This window comes from Balaenoptera musculus, chromosome 2, assembly GCF_009873245.2.
Source record: "Balaenoptera musculus isolate JJ_BM4_2016_0621 chromosome 2, mBalMus1.pri.v3, whole genome shotgun sequence".
Lineage (NCBI taxonomy): Eukaryota > Metazoa > Chordata > Mammalia > Artiodactyla > Balaenopteridae > Balaenoptera > Balaenoptera musculus.
The window spans coordinates 19,971,868-19,982,005 of record NC_045786.1 but is presented as its reverse complement, the minus strand read 5'-3'; the positions used below and the strand labels follow the sequence as shown (position 1 = coordinate 19,982,005).

The window sequence follows — 10,138 nt, the reverse complement described above, 5'->3', positions numbered from 1 at the left end:
CCCCATGTCATGAGCTTAGGCAGTGAGTCTGGCATTAATTACCTGAAGAGAGAATGCATTCAAATGTGTCTTTTTTTTTTTTTTAACCAGGGAAACCAAAATAAAATGACACTTCTAAGTACATATAGACAGAAAAATTAACAGAGGTGGAACATTAAGGTAAAGGTGCTGAGGCAGTGACTTGTTCGTCCAGCAGACATTTTTCGGGTCCAGGACAGTGTTAGATGCTGTGTGTACATCTTAAGCGTCCTGCCTTCAGAGACCTAACAGGATACAGGACACCATGACAGACTTGTACGTAAAGAAGGAGGGTTTGATGAGTTACAGCAACTTGAAGACCTCTGTGGGTGCAGGAAGAGCGGTCAGGGCCTCGTCCAGGTGAGATGTTGGGATTTCATTCTCAGGTGAGGCGGGAGGCCATTGGGAGGTTTATGCAAAGGAGAGACGTAATCTAACTTAGGGCTTTGAGGTATTACTCTGGTTTCTGTGTGGGAAGCAGAGCGATCAGTTAGGAGACAGTGACTCGTGGTGGTCAGGGTGGCCCCCACTGTGGGGGAAAGCATTGTGAGGACATGAGGTGCAAAGATTGGGGATACAGCCAAGGGGAACCCCAGATGGGATGTAGGGTGTGAAGGAGAAGGAGGGTGTGAGCTGCCGGGTGGAGGTGAGGCAGTTTTCTAAGCATGAGAAGGAATAAAAGGGAACCAGGTTAGGGAAGGAAATCAAGACTTCCGTCTTGGACATGAAGAATTTGAGATTCCAGTGACTTACCAAGTGAAGATGTCGAGAGACAGTTGGATTTAACAATTAGAACTTGGGGAATTCCCTGGTGGTCCAGTGGTTAGGACTCGGCACTTCCACTGCCGTGGGCCCAGGTTCAATCCCTGGTCGGGGAACTAAGATCCCACAAGCCACACAGTGCGGCCAAAAAAAACCCCAAAAACAATTAGAACTTCTATGGAACAGTAGGAGCAGATCAAAAGGGCTGGCAAATTGGGAAAGAAAGCCAGGGGATGGCATTATGTCCAGCTACGTGGGACACTGCTAAGAAGTTAGGTAAGGCGGGCTTCCCTGGTGGCGCAGTGGTTAAGAACCCGCCTGCCAGTGCAACGGACACAGGTTCGAGCCCTGATCCTGGAAGATCCCACATGCCGCAAAGCAACTAAGGCCGTGCGCCACAGCTACTGAGCCCGCACTCTAGAGCCCACGAGCCACAACTACTGAAGCCTGCGTGCCACAACTACTGAAGCCAGTGCACCTAGAGCCCGTGCTCTGCAGCAAGAGAAGCCACTGCAATGAGAAGCCTGTGCACCACAACAAAGAGTAGACCCTGCTCGCCACAGCTAGAGAAAGCCCACGCACAGCAACGAAGACCCAACACAGCCAAAAAAAAAATTAGATAAGGCAACAAAAATTCACATATTACGGGTTGAAATCTTTTAATTTGTTGAAAGACCTAATGTGGGCGTTTAATGTGAATTTAGACCGGTTATTCTTACTGATTTTTATGTATAAAGTACAAATCTCTCTTCGCACCACAGAAGTTACTATTTAGCAATATAATTATTTTGAGATTCTTTAATTTATCATTTAATTTTGTTAAAGTCTCAGTATGAACTAAGATGACTTAAATTGTGTTTTCTGCATCACTGATTTTTTTGACTGTTGAACACACATTTTTTTTTTTCTTAAAATAACTAATAGCATTTTTTATTTGATTTTTTGTACGATCTAGTCCATACCTTCATGGAAATTATTATCTGGTTAGATAGATAATATATAAGCATTTGAAGAGATGGTTAAAACCAAAATAACATGTGCTAGCATTTGTTAAGTCATGTCAATACTCTGGACCCCAAATAAAAGTCTGTTTTCCATGATTTTCCCTAATTTTTGCCGAAACACAGTGAGTAGGTATCAACCATACCTTTTTTTTTTTTTTTGTACATGGATGACCACAACAAAAGCAACAATGACTGCAATTACCAAACACGAAACACACTCATACTATGTCATAATATTGACATTCAGTCCAGTAATCCTCCACTGTAACAGCTCCTTTACTTTGCAGTGAAAATTGATTTGTATATTCTTTGCCTCTGAGTCCTTGTGGGATTTTTTTTTTTTTAATTCAAACAGAAAGTCACAAAAATTATACTCATCCTCATCAGTTCACTCAGTCCCATGTAATTAATTTTTTTTTCATCTTGATTGTTTGTTAGCACTTTTATGAGTTCATCAGTTTTTCATTAGAGTTCTGAAAATGCTTATTCATTCAGTTCAGCAGTACAGTCAGTTACCAGAAACCTGTACTTGTCAGAGTCTTTTCCATGAATTTCTTGAAGATGAAACCCTTTTATAGGAACATATTTGCAAAAGCATCAGAGTACACCCAGAACTGTCTGTAAATGACAAAAGACTTAAAAATGACCATGGTTAAAGATTTGATGAAAGTTCATAATAATGCAGTTGACAAGAAAATTAGTTATTTCTGAGATATACATTTTAAAGTAATAACTAGGATTATGACTTATAACATTATACCAGAACATATAAGATTTTTAGAAATTTCATGTAATGTCTGAAACATTTATATTAACATATTTCCATACAAATAACCCAATGAAAGGTTAGTATTAGTTGTTTTGTTTGTTTGTTTTTTTATACTGCAGGTTCTTATTAGTCATCAATTTATACACATCAGTGTATACATGTCAATCCCAATCGCCCAATTCAGCACACCACCATACCCACCCCACCGCAGTTTTCCCCCCTTGGTGTCCATATGTCTGTTCTCTACATCTGTGGACACTCACATTAAATGGGTAGAGTTCTTAGGTGGACTATCTCAACGTGTACTTACAGACTTTTTTTTTTTGGCTGTGTTGGGTCTTCGTTTCTGTGCGAGGGCTTTCTCTAGTTGCGGGAAGCGGGGGCCACTCTTCATCGTGGTGCGCGGGCCTCTTACTATCGCGGCCTCTCTTGTTGCAGAGCACAGGCTCCAGACGCGCAGGCTCAGTAGTTGTGGCTCACGGGCCTAGTTGGAAGATCCCAGCATGTGGGATCTTCCCAAACCAGGGCTCGAACCCGTGTCCCCTGCATTGGCAGGCAGATTCTCAACCACTGCGCCACCAGGGAAGCCCTACTTAATAGATTTTTTAATCAAGGAAAGACTTAAACTGAATTTCCCCTACTAGTTGCAAGTGGTTCTCCCCACCTTGAAAAAAGTCTGTAAAATGTCAGCACTAATTTCAGAACAAGGCAAGCAGCTGGGGAGTCAACTGCCCATTCATAGTGTGTGAACAAGCAGTCATTGGGGAACTGAGTGTAAATAACATAATAATCTTCCAAATAAGGATGAGGAGAAATGGATTTCTTTGAGAATCTGGTAAAAGATATAGGCTCACCTGAGGAAAATCTTTACACACAGTTTCAAGGGGTCTTAGACCTCAGATTAAGACCCCCGCACTAAAGCTGTGTGGGATCAGATTAGGAGCCAAAGCTTCTGCACGTGTAAGAATGGAGCCATTTCATAGTGTGTAGTGTGCCTCAGAGAAGTAACGCACACAGCTTCCCTTTTAACTCAAGTAGTTTCCAACAGTGTTGTTTCTGTAATTAATTAATTTATAGTACATTCCCCTCAGATTGTCAGGTCTCATAAACAAAGTAAACTGAGTGTTAGAATTCCACCAGAAAAGCAGAACTAGGATGAGTCATGTACGTACATATATGTGCATATATAAAATCGCCCTACGACATATATATGTATATATGTACACTTGTTATACACACCTGTGTGTGTGTGTAAATAAGGGATTTATTACATGGGATTGACTTACTCAGTCGAGGTGAGCTGGCTGCACAAGTCTGAAGTGCTAGGGCAGCCTGGGACTCCAGGCACGGGACGAAGCTCTTTGTCCACAGGTGGAATTCAGTGTCTTTCTCTCGGGAAGGGCTCAGCCCTGCTGTCAGAGCCCTCCAGCTGATGAAGTCAGGCCCACCAGGATACTCTCCCTTAGATTGATTGATTGATTGATTGATTGATTGATTGATTTTTGTCATGCAATTGACCAGCATTTATTTTAACACGTACTTATGACAGAGACATTTTAGAAACTCCTTAAGAAATGTTCAGTGAAAGCCTACAAATAGTGAATAGGTTTTCTGTTGTTCAATTCAGCTTTCTTCTTTTGTAACCCACCTTTTAAACAATGTGCAACAGACTGAGGACCTTCAAAGAACAGAATCCTGTCCCACCCTCGTTCTGCACATAAAGAATAGCGAAGGACACTTTGATTCCTTCTTATTGAGCTGTGACTCTCAAAACGTCTTTCCTTAATTCCAAGAGTCCACCAAACATTCGATAATTTAAACATTTGGTTTAAAAATACGCAAACAGACTAGGTTTCATTTCTTAGAAATCAAGACCACTTGAAGAAAAAATAGAGTTGCAAAGAATGCCTGAGCGTAGTAGATATTTCATTCCTCTTAAAACCACACTTCACTTGCTCAATGAAAAAAAAATGTCCTTTTATTTTTAAAACCTCTTTGAAGCTGAAATTGCCTATGTCCAAGCCATAGCCTAGAGCAAAATTTTACAGCTGAGTAACAAACCTCTTAAAACTTAGGTTTATAATGTAAATGCTGTCCAAGAGTTAATTACAGTGGGCTCCAATAGGGTATCATTTTTTTCATCAGCTTGGAGTTTGGAGACAACACCATCTTGACGTGACCATATTTATCCTGAACTTCAGACTCTATTATTTCATTTTGTTGGGTTGTATGGCAAAAGCCAGTGAGCAGGGCCCTCCTTTCTTTACTTTATAGGTTCCGTTTGCCCAAAGGTTTCAGAAAAAGAAAAGTTCCTGCTAGTGTTGGAGGGTCTCCTGCAGAGGCAGAAGGTGGCTGTGTCTCACCGTGAGGACAAGGACACTGGCTGCAGAAGTTCTGGGAAGAACTCCTTGGCATGAGCCTTCTCAGAATCTGCCATTAGCCCCACCAAAGAGCCCAGGTAGGCTCCAGTGTTGCGTTGCCTCAGGCCAAACAACCAACAGGGAGCTCTCCCTTAGATTTAACAGATGGGGACTTTTATTGCATCTACAAAATTCCCTTCACAGCAGGACCTAGGTTAGCATTTGAATAACTGGGGATGGGCCCTGGCTTGCCATGTTGACACATCAGAAGACACCACGTACTAGAGAAGAAGGTCCTCTTGTACTTACAGAAGCTAGTTCTGGTGATGGATTATTTCAGGAGTAACTAACTAATTCCGATTGTTTTAAAAGGGGCAAACTGATTATGCACTGGAATGGGTGTTATCCTTGAAAGCAGGTGCTTTAGGGATGACCATACACTTATTTTTGTGATGTTGCCACCACTCCGAAATCTTTTCTTGAATCTTCTTGGAAGTGCCTTCAGATCCATTTGTAAGCCACAGAAGAAAATCTATCTTACAATCTATCTATAGATTGTTTTCTAATCTATCTATCCTATTTTATTCAGTACCTTGTTTTTTGATTGAGACTGATACACACTTCCATATCATTTTTCTTTCTTATTCATCAGACTTGGTTCAGAATTCTTCCAAAATTCAGATGTCAGCTTCAAGAAGTCTTAATCCATTTTATGTGCCACTGGGACTTTAATCTTCCTGAAGCACATTTCCGGTCATTCTAACGCTTAAAGCCTCTCAGAGGTTTCCCATTTCTTAGAAGCTGATGTGCCGACTTCTCAGATAGGCGTTCAAAGCCCAGAGCAGCGTAGCCCCAAGTCTGTCTCTACGGCCCAGTTCCGTTCCCGCCAGCACATACTGTTCTGCAGCCGAGCTCGGTCACTTGTGGGAGCCGAGGATATCTTTATCTTTCTCACCTGTTCCTCTGACTGTGCTTTGCCCCCTCACTCCCGCTCCCCCCCAACCCATCTTCTGGTTGTTAAAAGCCAGCCTTCAAGGCCCGGCTCCAGTGGCACAGAGTCCTTTCTGTGCTGGGATGTTCGCAGCACTTCGGTGTTACTGTCGCTTTTACACTTAGAACTTAGTGGTACAGGATGTTGGTGCCGTCATCAGTCTGCTAGTAGTGAACTTCGGGCGAGACTGGTGTCCTAGCTTTGCTCTCACAGCAGTTGGTGTGGCGCCTCTCGGGGCCGAATGAATGTGATTTCACATCAGGGACGGGTTGTGACATAGAAGCAATTCAAAACGAGTCCCCCAGACGCTTTCCAGCACAGCAGCGTCACCAAAACTAACGCATCGCTCTCAAAGTCCACAATTCGACTAACACAGCACTCAGTTACATACGTTAATCTGTCCTTCCTATTCACATTATGGAATCACTACTCGAAAAGGTTATTAAAGAGCTCTTGTCGGGAATTCCCTGGCAGTCCAGTGGTTAGGACTCTGAGCTCTCACTACCGAGGGCGAGGGTTCGATCCCTGGTCGGGGAACTAGGATCCCACAAGCCGCGAGACACGGCCAAAAAAGAAAAAGAAAAGAGCTCTTGTCTTTCTTTAACTGAACCAAACCATCCAAAGCCTGTTGCTAATATCTTATCCCACAGCCTTCATGATGGAACATGTACTCCCCTTTCAACTGGGAATAAACCCCAACTAATTACTTCTGCCTGCTTGTTCTAAAACAATTCTATGGAACCTCAGTCTGTTCTGCCTGTCTGCCTTTCATCTTTTCAGACACACCTCCCTCCCCCTCCCCTTCCCAGCGCAGCAAGCAGGGTCTCCGTCCCAGGCAGGCACAGACAGGATCACTGCCTAGGATTCCCTGCCTTCCTTATGTGTCCAAACACTCCGAATGATAATCTCTTTGGAGGTAGTTCTGGTTTGGTTTGGTTTCGCTTTTTTTTTTTTTTAATTTTTTTATAAACTTTTACTTTATTTTTTTTATAAGTATTTGTTTATTTATTTATTTATGGCTGTGTTGGGTCTTCGTTTCTGTGCGAGAGCTTTCTCTAGTTGTGGCAAGTGGGGGCCACTCTTCATCGCGGTGCGCGGGCCTCTCACTATCGCTGCCCCTCTTGTTGCGGAGCACAGGCTCCAGACGCGCAGGCTCAGTAGTTGTGGCTCACGGGCCCAGCCGCTCCGCGGCACGTGGGATCTTCCCAGACCAGGGCTCGAACCCGTGTCCCCCGCACCGGCAGGCAGACTCTCAACCACTGCGCCACCAGGGAAGCCCTTGGTTTCGCTTTTAAGTGGAAAAGGTGGCTCTTCTGTTGCTGTTGCGTCTCAGCATAGCCTTCTCACGTGGACCCCAGAGCCAGGCAGCCTGCATTAGGAGTGGCTTTGTCCTGGGTAAGGTATTGCATCCCTCTGTCCCTGTGTTTCCTCATCTGTAAAGCAGAGATGGCGATAGTCCCTGTGTCACAGGGCTGCTGCCAAAAGTCAGTGTAGGACAGTTCCTGGCATCATAGTGAATGCTTGGTGAATATAAACTCTTACCTACGACCCTGTATCATTACCGTGCTCTGATTTCAGTGAGCTGTCCACCTCTGTGATACAACAGTGTTTTCTGCCTTCTGCTTTTCCTCTGTGTTAGTGGGGAGGGTTTTAAGGGGAGATCCCTCTGTGTTTATTTTCCCCATCCTACCTGCATACCTGGCCTTTGCTCTGCCACAGCATTGCCTGTAGTGGAACCAACAGTCCCCCCAAGGCTCACTCTTCCTGCCTGAGATACAATGCGTGCCTTTCCAGAGCCACTCTACTTGACCTGGGACCAGGAGGGAGCAGCCTGCAGGTAAATGCTTAGTTGAAAATAAATCCAGTATATCAGGAATTAGATTGGGGACTGAAAAGAATTCATCCATTCAGGAGACACAAGAAATGACCAACCTGGTAATAAAAAAATTGTAGGATAGGGAATGCCAACTGCTTGATGTAAGTTACCTGACTCTTAATTCTATAGCTATATGAATTAAGCAATAATTTCCCCCATTTTATAGAAGATGAATTTGCAGCTCAGTTAATTTGCTCTAGATAACAAACAGTAAATTACAGAGGTGGGGTTCAAACCCAGATACGTCCAAGCTCAAAGCTTATGCTTTTCACCCTATATATCAAAAACCTCAGAAGACTTCAAAAACCACAGAAGAATAACCTGAAATCTATGAGGGTTTATGTGGACTGTATTCAATTAATCTGTGGCCCTTTCAGTTTTCCTTACAAGTAAACTATATATAGCCTTCTCGAGAAATTCTGCTGGAGGCCATGGATCCAAGTGGTTCCTATTTTTGGGAACTGGAGACCAAGTACAGGAACAAATTTGGAAGCATAGAAAATAAGACTTGGAACCTCCTTCCTACTTCGAGAACAGGTTCCTTTCATTGTCCCATTTCAAGAGTTAATGATTCTCTCACCATTCTAGTCACCACCCGCTTAAGCCGGTCACGTTGGTTTGCTTTAGTTCCGCAGTGGAATTCTGAGAGGCCAACAATTCTTCCCCGTGGCCCGGGAGAGCCTGCCAGAGAGCATGTGCCCCTGCTCCGGGCTCCCCCGCACGCCCTCTGCTTTGTGCTGCAGGTTCTGCGGTTCCGTGATGACGCTCACGGTTCCACGTGCGCGTTTTTATCCTGTGCCCTCATTAAGCTTTTGGTTAATGGGGTCTCTTCTGCTAAAGCAGGAGCGGAGCCGCATGGCTGGGCATTGTGCCCTGGTGGTCTTGCTCGACAAGGACTCTGAACAGATCACTCAGCTTTCATTACATTTTGAGGAAGATAACTACACATCTGAAAAAAAAAAATCCCTGAAAGCTTATGTGTAGATGGGAGGGTACACTCTTCTTGTCCTTCTCCACCCTGGAATATAATAACCGCAATGCATCTCCGAGGCTGCTGGGAAGGAGCCCCAGGACCAGCACAGTATTTTAGAAATTTCACCTGTTTTTGAGTCTTAGGTTGCTCTCTTTTTTTCCTCTGATTTCCTCGTCTCTTGATTCTTTGATTCCTTTAGTTTAGGTTTCTGAAAGCCCTGGATGGGTAGGAGGCAATAGTCCCTGACCTTGAGGAGATTTACAATCCAGTGGTGAAATAGACACACACACGCACACACAAGTAGAATGTCTAAGATATGTGGATATACATATGTGTTGACAGACAATCAAGATATGCCTTGATTTATAGTTGGTTTTATAACATGTAAAACGTTTTTAAATTCTATAGAAATTTTATAAATTAAAAGTTGTTTTAATATAATTTATTGAGTTTATGAGAACAAGACTCTACAGTAAAAAGAAAAATCCTCCCATTTTGTCCCATTACGCAAATACCTACCCACCAGATGACCAGTCCTAAACATGGTTTGTTGCATATCTGTTTTCTTTAATGCCACACAGCTCCATCTATTACCAGGGTGACATTTGAGAGGTGAGAGAAGGGGGCTTGTTGAAGGGATTGTACTTGCTGTGTCAGATTTCCCTGACTCAGACATGAGTGATTATTGGTTGAGATGGGAGAATCGGGGCACAAGAGGATCCTTTGTGCATGACAAAACTCTGAGATAGAGTGATCTTTAAGGAAGACCTGTGTGCAAAGCTGTGGAAAGGCTTTGGCTTCTGCCTTCACACCCTGCATTTATTTGCAGTTCACAGGGTGCCTCACTGTGAAGAAGTTCAGCCAGCCATTTCTCTGAGCAGGTGAAGGCTCGTCTTCCTTTTGACGTCAGGGTTTCTTGAAAAGGAGTAAGCCGGTCCCTAATCTCATTGAGTTCTTTCCAGTCACATCATTGCAAAACATCGGGCTAATAGGCAGGGTTCGTTCTTTACCTCCCTCCCCAATCCTTGGCCTCGAGTAAGAATGGGCAGTGGGGGTGTGGAGAACAGAGGGAAAAGAGTACAGATGTTATGTGTGTATGTGTATGTACGCACACACAAACACACGTTACACGTGTTAGTTTAAAATTGATTTGCTTTGATAAGTGAGGCAACACTTGAATTTGGTATCAGGAAGTGGGCCGGTAACACAAAGGAAGAATCATCCAACATGTAAGACCACAGCTTGAGGGATGGCTGGGGATGACCTAGCCTCTGTGGAAACTCCTCTGTGGATTCATAAAGTGTGATAAATGGAAATGGAGCCCGGCCAGAACCCTGGAGTGTTTTTCTTCAAACTGTCATCCCAGACTCAAAATATTCACTAGA

At 43.6% G+C, this 10,138-nt stretch overlaps 1 non-coding gene across 1 annotated transcript; it reads left to right on the top strand.

Moving 5' to 3' along the window:
• The first annotated feature begins 823 nt into the window (after positions 1-823).
• TRNAG-UCC lies at positions 824-896 on the top strand. Its single transcript has one exon. It is a non-coding gene; the product is annotated as a tRNA-Gly (tRNA).
• The last annotated feature ends 9,242 nt before the right edge of the window (positions 897-10,138 follow it).